The sequence below is a fragment of the Gouania willdenowi genome, chromosome 10 (assembly GCF_900634775.1).
Source record: "Gouania willdenowi chromosome 10, fGouWil2.1, whole genome shotgun sequence".
NCBI lineage: Eukaryota > Metazoa > Chordata > Actinopteri > Blenniiformes > Gobiesocidae > Gouania > Gouania willdenowi.
Genome location: NC_041053.1, coordinates 42,596,550 through 42,609,001, shown reverse-complemented (window position 1 = coordinate 42,609,001; position 12,452 = coordinate 42,596,550).

Genomic DNA, 12,452 nt, shown 5'->3' with positions numbered 1-12,452 from the left:
CACACACACACACACACACACAGAGTGATGATATAACATAACATGACATGCATGGTGCTCGGTGCACAGCAGATAGCCGTCAACTCGGGTCCCAGCTGAGGTCGTCCTCAGGACCCTGGGTTCTAATCTTTGGTTTCAACCCTCCCAAAGGGCTAAGCCAATTTCACACAAATTTCACAACTCGTGTTTGTCTTTGTAGGTTCATACATGAACTTTATTTGACCACGCCCAGCAGACCACCCCTGGCTGTCTGCTGGGCGTGGGCCTTGGCTCCTCTGCTGAGGTCTCGGGTGGGGGGCTCTCTGGGTTCCGGGGGGTTGGATGTTGACGGGGGCTTGGGGTTGGGGGTTGGGGTCGGTGGCGGGGTGCGCTGGGTCCTCGGCTCCTTGGGGCTTTATCGAGTGTTTATGTTGAGGGCGGTGGCTGCCTCTAGGCTTGGGGCCTTGGGGGCCTCTATGGTGCTGCTCGGCCGTGGGGGGGTAGCCTGGGGCTGCTTGGTCCCCGCTCAGTTTTGCCGGTCTGGTGCAGCGCTTGGGTGTACAGTAGTGGTTCTTACACAAACATTGGTGCACTGGCATTCTTAGACTGTGGGATAAAACTTTAGACACGTTGATCCTAAATACCTGTTTTATTTATTAACCACTCACTGCTTCCCTCTGTCCACACACACCACCATTATACCTAAGCTTCACACTGGTCACCTGACTGGATTAATTACACACACAGTAAACACAATATACACAACTATAACTACACGGTCTCACTCTCACTTTAAAATAATCAACTCTTCCCCACCCTTTACATTTCCTACCCTGACTTCCTCTTCCCTGTTCCCTTCCCCCTCACCCAGGTGTAACACTGCTCTCTCTTTTTATATCCTCCCTTTAATAAAGTGTTTCTTACTCTCCTTAGGAAGGGCTGGTGATGGTCACAATTATAAATGAAATAAATTCATGTATTTAATTGCAACAACAAAACATGCATTAAAAATAATGCATTTCTTGTAGTGTTGACCTTTGACATCATGTGCAGACAAAGGAAAAAAAAAGTCAGTTTTTGTTGCAACCGACACGTTTTGAGTAATGAACATTATTGTCATATTGTATATTTTTGTCCAAACCGATATTAAAGATGTAACTGAAATATTGTCGTAATGTTTATTTATTTTGTTACACATTTCTGTCCAGGGCTTTGAAATAACACCCACCAAATACAGGTAAAAATGACCCTTGGCAAGCTAACATTGTAGCGTTACTAGCCATTTTGGCTGGTGAAGAATGAAACATTACTACGTCTGTGTGAATCGCAGGCTGCAGAAAGTCTTTGTTGCCAGATTGGGCTGTTTTCCGCCAAGAAATGTGAGGGTTTTTGTTTGTGTTTAGAATTTAAAATATAATGTGTATCTGGCAACTCTGCTTGTTGTAGTAATCCTACATTTCCCATGAACACTATGTCGTGACATGTCATTCAACAATTGGCTACATTGCTTACATTAGCATGATTGTGGTTATCGGAAAAGACAAACATAACGGCGCAAAACAAACAATAGGATCTGAAAGAAGTTGTAAAGTGAGCTGGGAAAAACAAACATGTGGAGATATTTATCTGAACTGCTAAAAAGGAAGGCTGCTGCTGACTCAGGGGAAAATGAAGATGAGAGAGAATCTGAAAAAGGTTCGTGAGTGGCTGGTATTCCACCATTTGGTCACCTTTAAAATGTGCACTATACAGTTTGTTTACATTAAGCATGCATGCTAGTAAACATGTTTTCTCTACAGTATTATGTCAATTCTTAGTAGTGATTAGTTGATTACTTCTTTCTAACTTCAAACACTGTACCAGGGATCCATTTTGAGTTAAGTTTGTTATCAAGTTATGAGAATATACTTTATAAAAGGTTCACTTCTCTGACACACCCAAAGTTCCATATTATATCTTTTAGATTGTTTTTAAATGTTTATATTTTTCCATTTTAATGTATTTCTGCCAATCAACTAAAATAAAAACTATTTAAAGAAACGTGAACGTTTCAATCTATTCTGTGGCTCATAATTTAGTTATTTTAGCTGGAAAATATTTGGCTGGTGTAAAATCTGGTTGGATGCTAACTTTAAGAATCTACTAACCATGCTGACTGCTGATCTAAAAAGTTAATTTAAAACCCCGTTTATGTCCATTTATGTCTCTCATAACAAACTTTGTCATCACACATTTTTGCGTACGGCGACAATGACGTCGTTAGCTTTTATCCTTTAACCTTTAGCCTTTAGCCTTTTAACCTTTAGCCTTTTAACCTTTAGCCTTTTAGCCTTTAGCCTTTTAACCTTTAGCCTTTTAACCTTTAGCCTTTTAGCCTTTAGCCTTTTAGCCTTTAGCCTTTTAGCCTTTAGCCTTTTAACCTTTAGCCTTTTAATCTTTTAGCCTTAAGCCTTTTATCCTTTAGCCTTTAACCTTTAGCCTTTATCCTTTAGCCTTTAACCTTTAGCCTTTTAACCTTTAGCCTTTTAACCTTTAGCCTTTAACCATTTAGCCTTTACCTTAGGCCTTTAGCCTTTAGCCTTTAGCCTTTAGCCTTTTAGCCTTTAGCCTTTTAACCTTTAGCCTTTTAATCTTTTAGCCTTAAGCCTTTTATCCTTTAGCCTTTAACCTTTAGCCTTTAACCTTTAGCCTTTAGCCTTTTAACCTTTAGCCTTTTAGCCTTTAGCCTTTTAGCCTTTAGCCTTTTAACCTTTAGCCTTTTAACCTTTAGCCTTTTAACCTTTGGCCTTTTAACCTTTTAGCCTTAAGACTTTTATCCTTTAGCCTTTAACCTTTAGCCTTTATCCTTTAGCCTTTAACCTTTAACCTTTAGCCTTTAACCTTTAACCTTTAGCCTTTAACCTTTAACCTTTAACCTTTAGCCTTTAACCTTTAGCCTTTTAACCTTTAGCCTTTTAGCCTTTAGCCTTTTAGCCTTTAGTCTTTAGCCTTTTAACCTTTTGCCTTTAACCTTTAGCCTTTAATAGTGATGTAACGATTAATCGTAAGGCAGTTAAAAATCGATTCATAGGTATAACGATTCACATCGATGCAGTGAAAATTGAATCGCAGTACTTTTTTTTAACCAGCAGAGGGCGCTACCCAGAAGTGTTGGCGGAGAGCAAAATCTGCTACTACTTTCTTTCTGGCTGCCTTCTACTCTTAAACATATTCATAAATGATTCATTACCCCTTTAGCACTGAAGGAATATCTGTAATATTACGTGAATATCTGTAAAAGTCAGGTTTTTCTATTAGCTCTGTCTGCTAGCATAGCATCTCTTCTTCACTGCAAAATATCTGCATGCCAACCAACCAGTGGGTTACCAGCGCCCTCTGCTGGTCCAAATAAATATCTGACATAAATACAGTAAAATGACTTTTTTTTTTTTTAAAGTCCAATTGTTAAAGCACAAAATACATTTTCAGTTGCACTTTTAAAAAGAAAAAGAACTATTATGCAGTTTTGTATTGTTTATTATAGAACCAGAATTTAAATTAATAGGTTTCTTCATTTGTATTATTCCTTTATTTATTTCATTCAAGATTTATTTTTAGTTAAATTGCATTGTTTTGAATAGTTTATCAAGGAATTCTTTTGACAATGAAAAATAGTATAGTATTTTCCCCAAAAAAATAAAGGAATATTTTTCAGTCATTTATATACAGTCCCATTTTGTAAAATAAATCGTGAGAGAATCGTATCGTGAACCCAGTATCGTGAATCGAATCGTATCGGGAGTTGAGTGAATCGTTACATCCCTAGCCTTTAACCTTTAGCCTTTAACCTTTAGCCTTAAACCTCTAGCCTTTAGCCATTTAACCATTTAGCCTTTTAGCCTTTTAGCCTTTAGCCATTTAGCCTTTAACCTTTTAGCCTTTAGCCTTTAACCATTTAGCCTTTAACCATTTAGCCTTTAACCATTTAGCCTTTAACCATTTAGCCTGTAACCTTTTAACCTTTTAGCCTTTAGCCTTTAACCTTTAACATTTAGCCTTTAGCCATTTAGCCTTTAACCTTTTATTCTTTATCCTTTAACCTTTAAACTTTTATCCTTTAAACCTTTAGCTTTTACCGTTCAACCTTTACCGTTTAACCTTTTAGCCTTTAATCTTTAACCTTTTAGCCTTTAACCATTTAGCCTTTAACCATTTAGCCTTTAACCATTTAGCCTTTAACCATTTAGCCTTTAACCATTTAGCCTTTAACCATTTAGCCTTTAACCATTTAGCCTTTAACCATTTAGCCTTTAACCATTTAGCCTTTAACCATTTAGCCTTTAACCATTTAGCCTTAACCATTTAGCCTTTAACCATTTAGCCTTTAACCATTTAGCCTTTAACCATTTAGCCTTTAACCATTTAGCCTTTAACCATTTAGCCTTTAACCATTTAGCCTTTAACCATTTAGCCTTTAACCATTTAGCCTTTAACCATTTAGCCTTTAACCATTTAGCCTTTAACCATTTAGCCTTTAACCATTTAGCCTTTAACCTTTAGCCTTTTAACCTTTAGCCTTTTAACCTTTAGCCTTTTAACCTTTAGCCTTTAACCTTTAGCCTTTAACCATTTAGCCTTTAACCATTTAGCCTTTAACCATTTAGCCTTTAACCATTTAGCCTTAGCTGCTGTGACTAGCACGGCTCTGATCATGTGATTCCAGATCTGAAGTGTCTCACAGTCACAGTGTTTGTCTCTGATTTACATCAATGTTTGGCTTCCTGCTCCTCGTTTGTGTGTGTGTGTGTGTGTGTGTGTGTGCGTGCGTGCGTGCGTGCGTGTGTGTGTGTGTGTGTGTGTGTGTGTGTGTGTGTCAGGACACACCACCGTGAGACTCCATCAAAGGTCATGTGCTCAAGGTCATAAATAGCTATGACACACACACACACACACACACACACACACACACACACACACACACACACACACAACACACACACACACACACCACACACACACACACACACACACACAACACACACAGTTATTAATAGAGCCAATATGAAATGCTGACGTCTAACTTCACGTTAACGCTATATCATCTCCATGGTAACACACACTCACTGAAAACAAAACACAAAAACACCAAATAAGAAAAATACATATAAATAACAGAAAAAGATGACAAAATGACTCCAAAACACACAAAACAAGAGTAAAAAAAATATACTACTGAAAAACATAAAATTAAGGAATAATACACAAAATGACTGTTGTTTCCTGAGTTAATGATTGTTATTCTTCCCACTGTCACTGATGCTTGTTCATTTGGATTTGTTGAGTTTTTTCTTATTAATTTTATATTTTGTGAGTGCTTTGAGATGCTTTTGTTTAAATCTTTAATTAAAGTCTCTGAGTCTAAGTATTTAGTTGATGATTTATGAGTAAACCAGGGAAAGCACATATTATTTATATCTGTTGATATTTTACCTAGCGTTGGACACCTTGTTTACTTCCTGTTTACTTCCTGTTTAGCTGCATCTGTTCATGTTGACCTCACAGTCGCCTCCTGGGAAAATATGTTTGATATTGGACAGAATCACAATTTCACTGTATGTGTGGTGTGTAGGTGTGTGTGTGTATAAGTGTAGATTTGTGTGTAGGTGTGTGTGTAGGTGTTTACACACTCTGAACCTAGCTTTGATGTACAACAGCTGACAGAAGCTCTTCAGTGATACAGTAAGGCTTCATTTACACACACACACACACACGCACACGCACGCGCACACGCACACGCTCACACACACACGTCGTTGTTATACAGCAGGAAATTAAACTAGAAACAAAGAGTAAATCAAGTCATTTTCACTGGTTTCAGGTTATTTAACATCAGCATCATCAGATCTGATCATAGAGATGTGCCATAATGTATTTATTTATTAAGACAGTTTTAATCAGTAAGTCCATCTGATAACCTAGCCCTGCCCCTTTACCCTTTGACCCCATGATGTCATACATTTTCAATGTGAGAGAGAATGAAACTAAAGATGAATCTTTGTGTTACAGACGATAATGTTCTTCTTCCTCTGAGATAAAGGAACTCCAAACAGAGACCACTACACACGTTAGTTAGCTTAGCACGTAGCCACCAGTCCCACATGTTAAGTTAGCTTAGCACATAGCATCCAGTCTACACACAGTGTTGAATTGTTCAGTGAGTGAATAATGATGTTTACATCATCAGAGCTGCCAAGCCTCACGCTTTGAGTGTGACAGTCACACAATTTGACACATTCTCAAACCACACGCAACACGACATTTCTCACGCTTATTTTTCCCCATTCATTACTCTTTTTATTCTTCATGATAATGAACTTTGGGCCTCATGACTTGCCGTAGCTCGAGTAACTCTGATTGACTGACAGAGATAACCAATCCAGACCAATCCATGTCTGCTTGTGCCTAAATTTAACCAACCACGGCAGGCATCACACAATAATTAACCAATCAGAAGCAACGTAAGACTGGTGTTGATGAGCTGGTCTCTAACGACACCTCACCCAACACGCACCGACTCAACATGTTTTCAGAAAGAAAGTGTTTCTAGAACAAACAACGTCTGAGATGGTTTGTAGCTACTCAATTATGTTCACTGTTTATATCACAGTGTCCTAAATGTTTTTTACTTTAAAAACTACTTTCATCAACTCAGAGCTGCCCTGAAAAAATCATCTCTACATCATTTAATCACATTTCAGCCTTAATGAAGGAAAAAGTCCAAATGTAGTTATTGTGCTGCTAGTGATTAATAAAAGGGTCTTTGTGGCTCCACTGACTTTGACCTATTATTGTTTTTATTGTAAAACTATTGATAAAAAATAAATGGTTTATATCACCTACTGTCATTTAGAGTAAAAATATATAGATATGAATATTGGTCCATATCACCCAGGCCTAATGTAACCAAAGCAGTAACGTTTTATCTTGTAAAGGATATGATTGTCTAAACTGTGTGAAATGAGGCGTTCAAACACTGTTTAAAGTATGATTTTATTAATATGAGTGTTTTACCTCAATAACTAATAGAAATCACTAGACTGATATGATGCCTTGTTATGTAGCAGTGATGCTAATGCTAATGCTACACTACTTTAGTTAAACAAAGTAAAAATACTGTGACTATAAGAACATGTCAGACCTTTAGTTTAATGATAATTATACTTAGAACCAGTTTTATAAAATGTTTACATACAATTTAAAAAATATTTGAAAATGATCTCGTCTTAAATGATCTTTTTTTCTTTTTTTCTATTTAGGGCCATGATTTTAAGTAAGTGAATTGATTTGTTTTATCGGTAAATAACTTTAAAATAGTCTAAATGATTTGAATGAAAACAATTGTGATTTTTTTTTTTCCCATTTTGCCCACTCCTGTGTGTGTGTGTGTGTGTGTGTGTGTGTGTGTGTGTGTGTGTGTGTGTGTGTGTGTGTGTGTGTGTGTGTGTGTGTGTGTGTGTGTGTGTGTGTCTATGTTAGACATTAACTTAAATGAATTTAAACTCTTAATCAGCTACTAGCAGTGTTATAAACACTGCTAGTAGCTGAATTACACTTGTAGGTTATATCATCATAAATACATAGTAAATGAAACAAATGTCTGATCTAATGTTCATTTGAACTGTACTTATGATTATTTTTGTATGTAATAGTGTATTTCTATAGACATTGAGTATGCTGCTTAGACATTGACTCAATGTTTTTTACATGATTATCTACCTATAAAAGCAAGGGAGGTCTGTGTGTGTGTGTGTGTGTGTGTGTGTGTGTGTGTGTGTGTGTGTCCAAATACCCCGAGTGTGTGTATCTGTTATTTTGGAGTAATTTGGTCATTTCAAAATGTTTATTTTAATTTTATTTCACTTCTGAACGGCCCCGAAATGAAACCTATTCAACTTTTGACCTCAAGGTGTGAGGGGGCGCTAGAGCACCATCTATATCTATCGCCACTTCCGGTTCCGGGTTCATGACGTTTGTTTGGGTTTAAAAGAAAAAAAAGGTCAATATTAAAAATGTTTCTGTACCACTAAAAGTCATTTAAGTTTATATTTCATGGTTATTTAATATTATTCCCGTGATTCTTATAATTCCCATTATATTCTTTTTCATTATTAATATATATTTTTACTATAATTACTGGTGTTCTCATTGTATTATTAGCATTGCTATATTATCATTATATTACCTTAAAATTATTTATAATTGTTTATTATTAATATTGTTTTTAGTGAATTATTATATTATTTTGTTATTGCAATTATTAACATTATTATTACAACATTACTTTTATTACTATTAATATTATATCAACATATTTATTATTATCAGGGCTCTACACAAACTTATCCAGTGGTGGCACTGGTGTGACCAACTGTCTCTGTTAGTCGAGGGGTTGTACAGCATAGACATATATGTTGATGAATAGTTGACTTAACTGGTTACCGTAGTTACCGTGTCTCTCTAAACAACCTGCGACGGATTATGTGCAAGAAGCGCATGTGTGTGATAGATAACGCACGGAGGAGATGCTGACACACACACACAATTTATAATAAAAATATACTAAATGAGTAAAATAAAACTAAAAACTAAACAATATTTATACAAAAAGTACACAAAATTACAACAGAAATGCATAAAAAATATACACAAAGGCTCCAAAAACACACAAAATTACTCCAAAATACATACATTACAGAAAAATACACCAAACAACAAAAAACATATGAAAATGACTCAAAATACACAAAACTAAATATTTATACAAAAATACACAAAAAACAACAGAAATGCACAAAACTACACTAAAAAAGATACAAAAATACACAAAAATATTCCAGAATCACTGCAATGGCAACAAAAAACTATTATACAAAAAATGCACAAAAAGAAAACAGAAAGATACAAAAATACACATAATGACTCCAAAAACATACATTACAGAAAAATACATCAAACAAAAAAAATATAAAAATGAGTAAGAAAAACAATAATTATACAAAAAATGCAAAAAAACACACCAAAAAGATACAAAAATACACAATTACAGCCCTTATGCCCCCACATGAATGCATACTTCTGACAGACACTAGTGTTTTTAATGACATCCTTTCTGTTGCAGACAAGGAGAGCTGAGGTAAAGGTAGCACTGCCTCTGTCATCATCAACATCTGTGATAAACACCTACAACATGAGACATGTCCCCAGATCAATGATATGAAATATTGATTAGGTTATAGCATTAGGAGGACACAGTGCAGGGAGAGCTGCTGGTATGGAGGTGATGACATCATTCTGAAGGTAGAAATCAACGTTAAAACAAAGTCATGTTAAAAAATGACAAATTTTTTTTCACCAGAACTCATCATGTCACTAAAGTCTCACTCTTATTTTCTGAAACTTGGCAGCCCTGTATTCCTCACATCAGTAACTTTGAAGCTGTGATGAAGATGAAGGTTTTTAAAATGACATTAAACAACATTGTGATTAACAAACAAACAAACAAGCTCTGATTTCTGATTAATTAAGAAAACATGAGTTAAATCTCCTCAGACTTTTGTTGTTTTACATTTTAAATGATTTTACAGCAGCTTTTTGCCATTTTTCAACTGTGAGGTCTTCATTATCACAGTTTGTCCTCTGTTCTCTTCATTTCTGTCACTTTAATAAACTTTAACACTTTAGTGACATCACACACCACAGACGTGTTCACATCATTAATAATGTTGTGTTGATTTATGTTTTTATTGTGATAACAGTAGTTTTCTTTCTAACATTATAGATGTAGATCATTTAGTGAAACACACTGAGAGGTTGATCTACATTAAAACATCTACTGACGTCTGTAGTAAAGTTCACTGAATATAAACCTGTAGATAATATAAAGGAGGAGATGATCATTTAAATTAATACACTTTTAAGGCTCGATTGTTGTTTAATCTATAGATCATACATCTATGAAGGTATGATGTCACAGTGAATTGTGATGCTGCTCTTAGAAGCGATGGGTCATGGGTTCACGTCCCGCTTCAGTGTTTTTTATGACATATTTTATGACGTAGAGATGAATCTGGTGATAATATTACATTAAAAATCAATATAAATGATTAGATATGAAGCATCAGTCACTGTGTTTATATCCAGTGTAACAGGAGGACTCTCTATGCAGACATCCTATGATGCTGACACGTCTCCTCAGACACATTTTATTATTATTATTCACCACTCGTCACGTCACTGAAGAGATAAAGTGATGAAGTGATCATAAAGTGTTATTAATTACAGGTGATTTAATCACTATAATCACTGAAGACTGAACACACCTTTAGAACAGGATCATATTCATTAAACACCGACTTATTTCACCATCAGGGTGAATATATCACTATTTTCCGTTTGGTTACCATGGTAGTTTGAGTATTCTTTGATCCATTGATGATGGCTTTTTATCACACGCATACACATCATTAACCCAAGGTTTACATACTCAGGGTTTATTGATCCACTTCATACCAGCTGTAATGAATCAGATACACAGAGTTTATCATGGAGGGTATGTTGACCTAGAGTTTATGGATAGACTCAGAGTTTGTTAAACCTCCTTTATGGAACACACCTCTGTGCAATAATCAGCATGTTGATATAATGGATTATTTCTGCTCACTAACACACATTTACACACATTTATCAACAATATTTGAGAGAAATATGTCTATTGTTTATAAAACATGTTTTAAATCTTTGAGTTCAGCTCATGGAAAACAGGAGGAAAAAGTGTTGGGTTTATATTTTTGTTCAGTGTTTATAAATAATAAATAATAAATAAATAAATAAAGTCTAATCACATGGCTCTGCTGCTCCTCAGCTGAGGCTCATGTGTTGTTTACATAAACCTTAACTCACTGATTCAACTCAGGTGTTAGAAATCTAGTTATCTGTGTTAGCTTAGCTGCTAATAATCACTTCATTTACCTGCAAAAACACTCATTACATGTTTTACATGTTTATATTTGTACATGTTTTATATGTTTTATATGTTTATATTTGTACATGTTTTATATGTTTTATATGTTTATATTTGTACATGTTTTATATGTTTTATATGTTTTATATGTTCATATTTGTCCTCATTCACTCAGCAGAAAAATCCTGAATAAATGTGACATTAAAGTCCGCGAGACGGAACACACACACACACACACACACACACACACACACACACACACACACACACACACACACACACACACACACACACACACACACACACACACACACACACACACACACACACACACTAAACTCACCATCGTGTGATCAATGAAGGGTTAAATCCTATTCTCTGATCCAGACTCACATCGTTCTGTCCTCGAGCTCCGACATCACAGCGTTACAGCAGCTGGTGGATCAGGATCAGAACCAGGATCAGGATCTACAGAAACCAGGGTCCGTGCGTAAAGCAGCGGTGGAGCTCCTGGAGAGCAGAGGAACGCACACACACATACACTCACAGGCTGTGTGTGTGTGTGTGTGTGTGTGTGCGAACATCGAGCTGCTCCGCTGTGGCCCCGCCCCCTCCTCTGCAGGTTCGGGACCCAAAAATGGTCCGCGGATTATCGTGGTAAATAAATAAATAAAATAGAATCATGTTCAATTGTATTATTTGATAATGAAATGTATCCTTATTGATATGAAATGAAGTTGTTACTTTTTGGCAACAATTAAATGTGTTAATTATAATAAATAAATGTTGAGCTCAGCACATTTAGTGAGAGATTAAATCTCATTTATTCTATTGGTGCCAGTTATTGATCAGTTTTAAATTAGAATAATTACATTTATGGAATTTATGGAAACAATGATGCAGAACATGATCATTAAAATGTAATCAGATCAATGAGAATAAAATACAGACAATGAGACTCAGAGACTTTATTTATTCATTTTGTCTGCTGTCAAACATCAACACTACATAGTTTAATGTTTTATTAGTTCAGTGAAATAAAATAATGTATTTAATTTAATAATAGTGACCATCCCTATAACAAATACATTATAATAATAAGAGAGAGCAGTGTTACACCTCAGTGAGGGGGAAGGGAACAGGGAAGAGGGAGTCAGGGTAGTGAAGAGTTGACTGTTTTAAAGTGAGATGTGATGTTATAGTTGTGTATAGTGTGCTTATTGTGTTGTGTAATCAGTCTGGTGACATGTGTGTAAATGTAAGGCGGTGACTCAGCAACTAGCTTAAGTGGTTAAACCTAAAACTGTCTACAGGGTCTAAAGTTAAGCCCAGTATGAGTTTATACCCTAACCCAACCGACCAATGTTTGGCCCCGGGCCAGAAGAGGCCGGCAGGCCGGCAGACATAGCGGGGGCCAAGGAGCCCCAGGCCACTACCCCCCCCCGCCACCCCCCACCCCCCACCCCCCACAGCT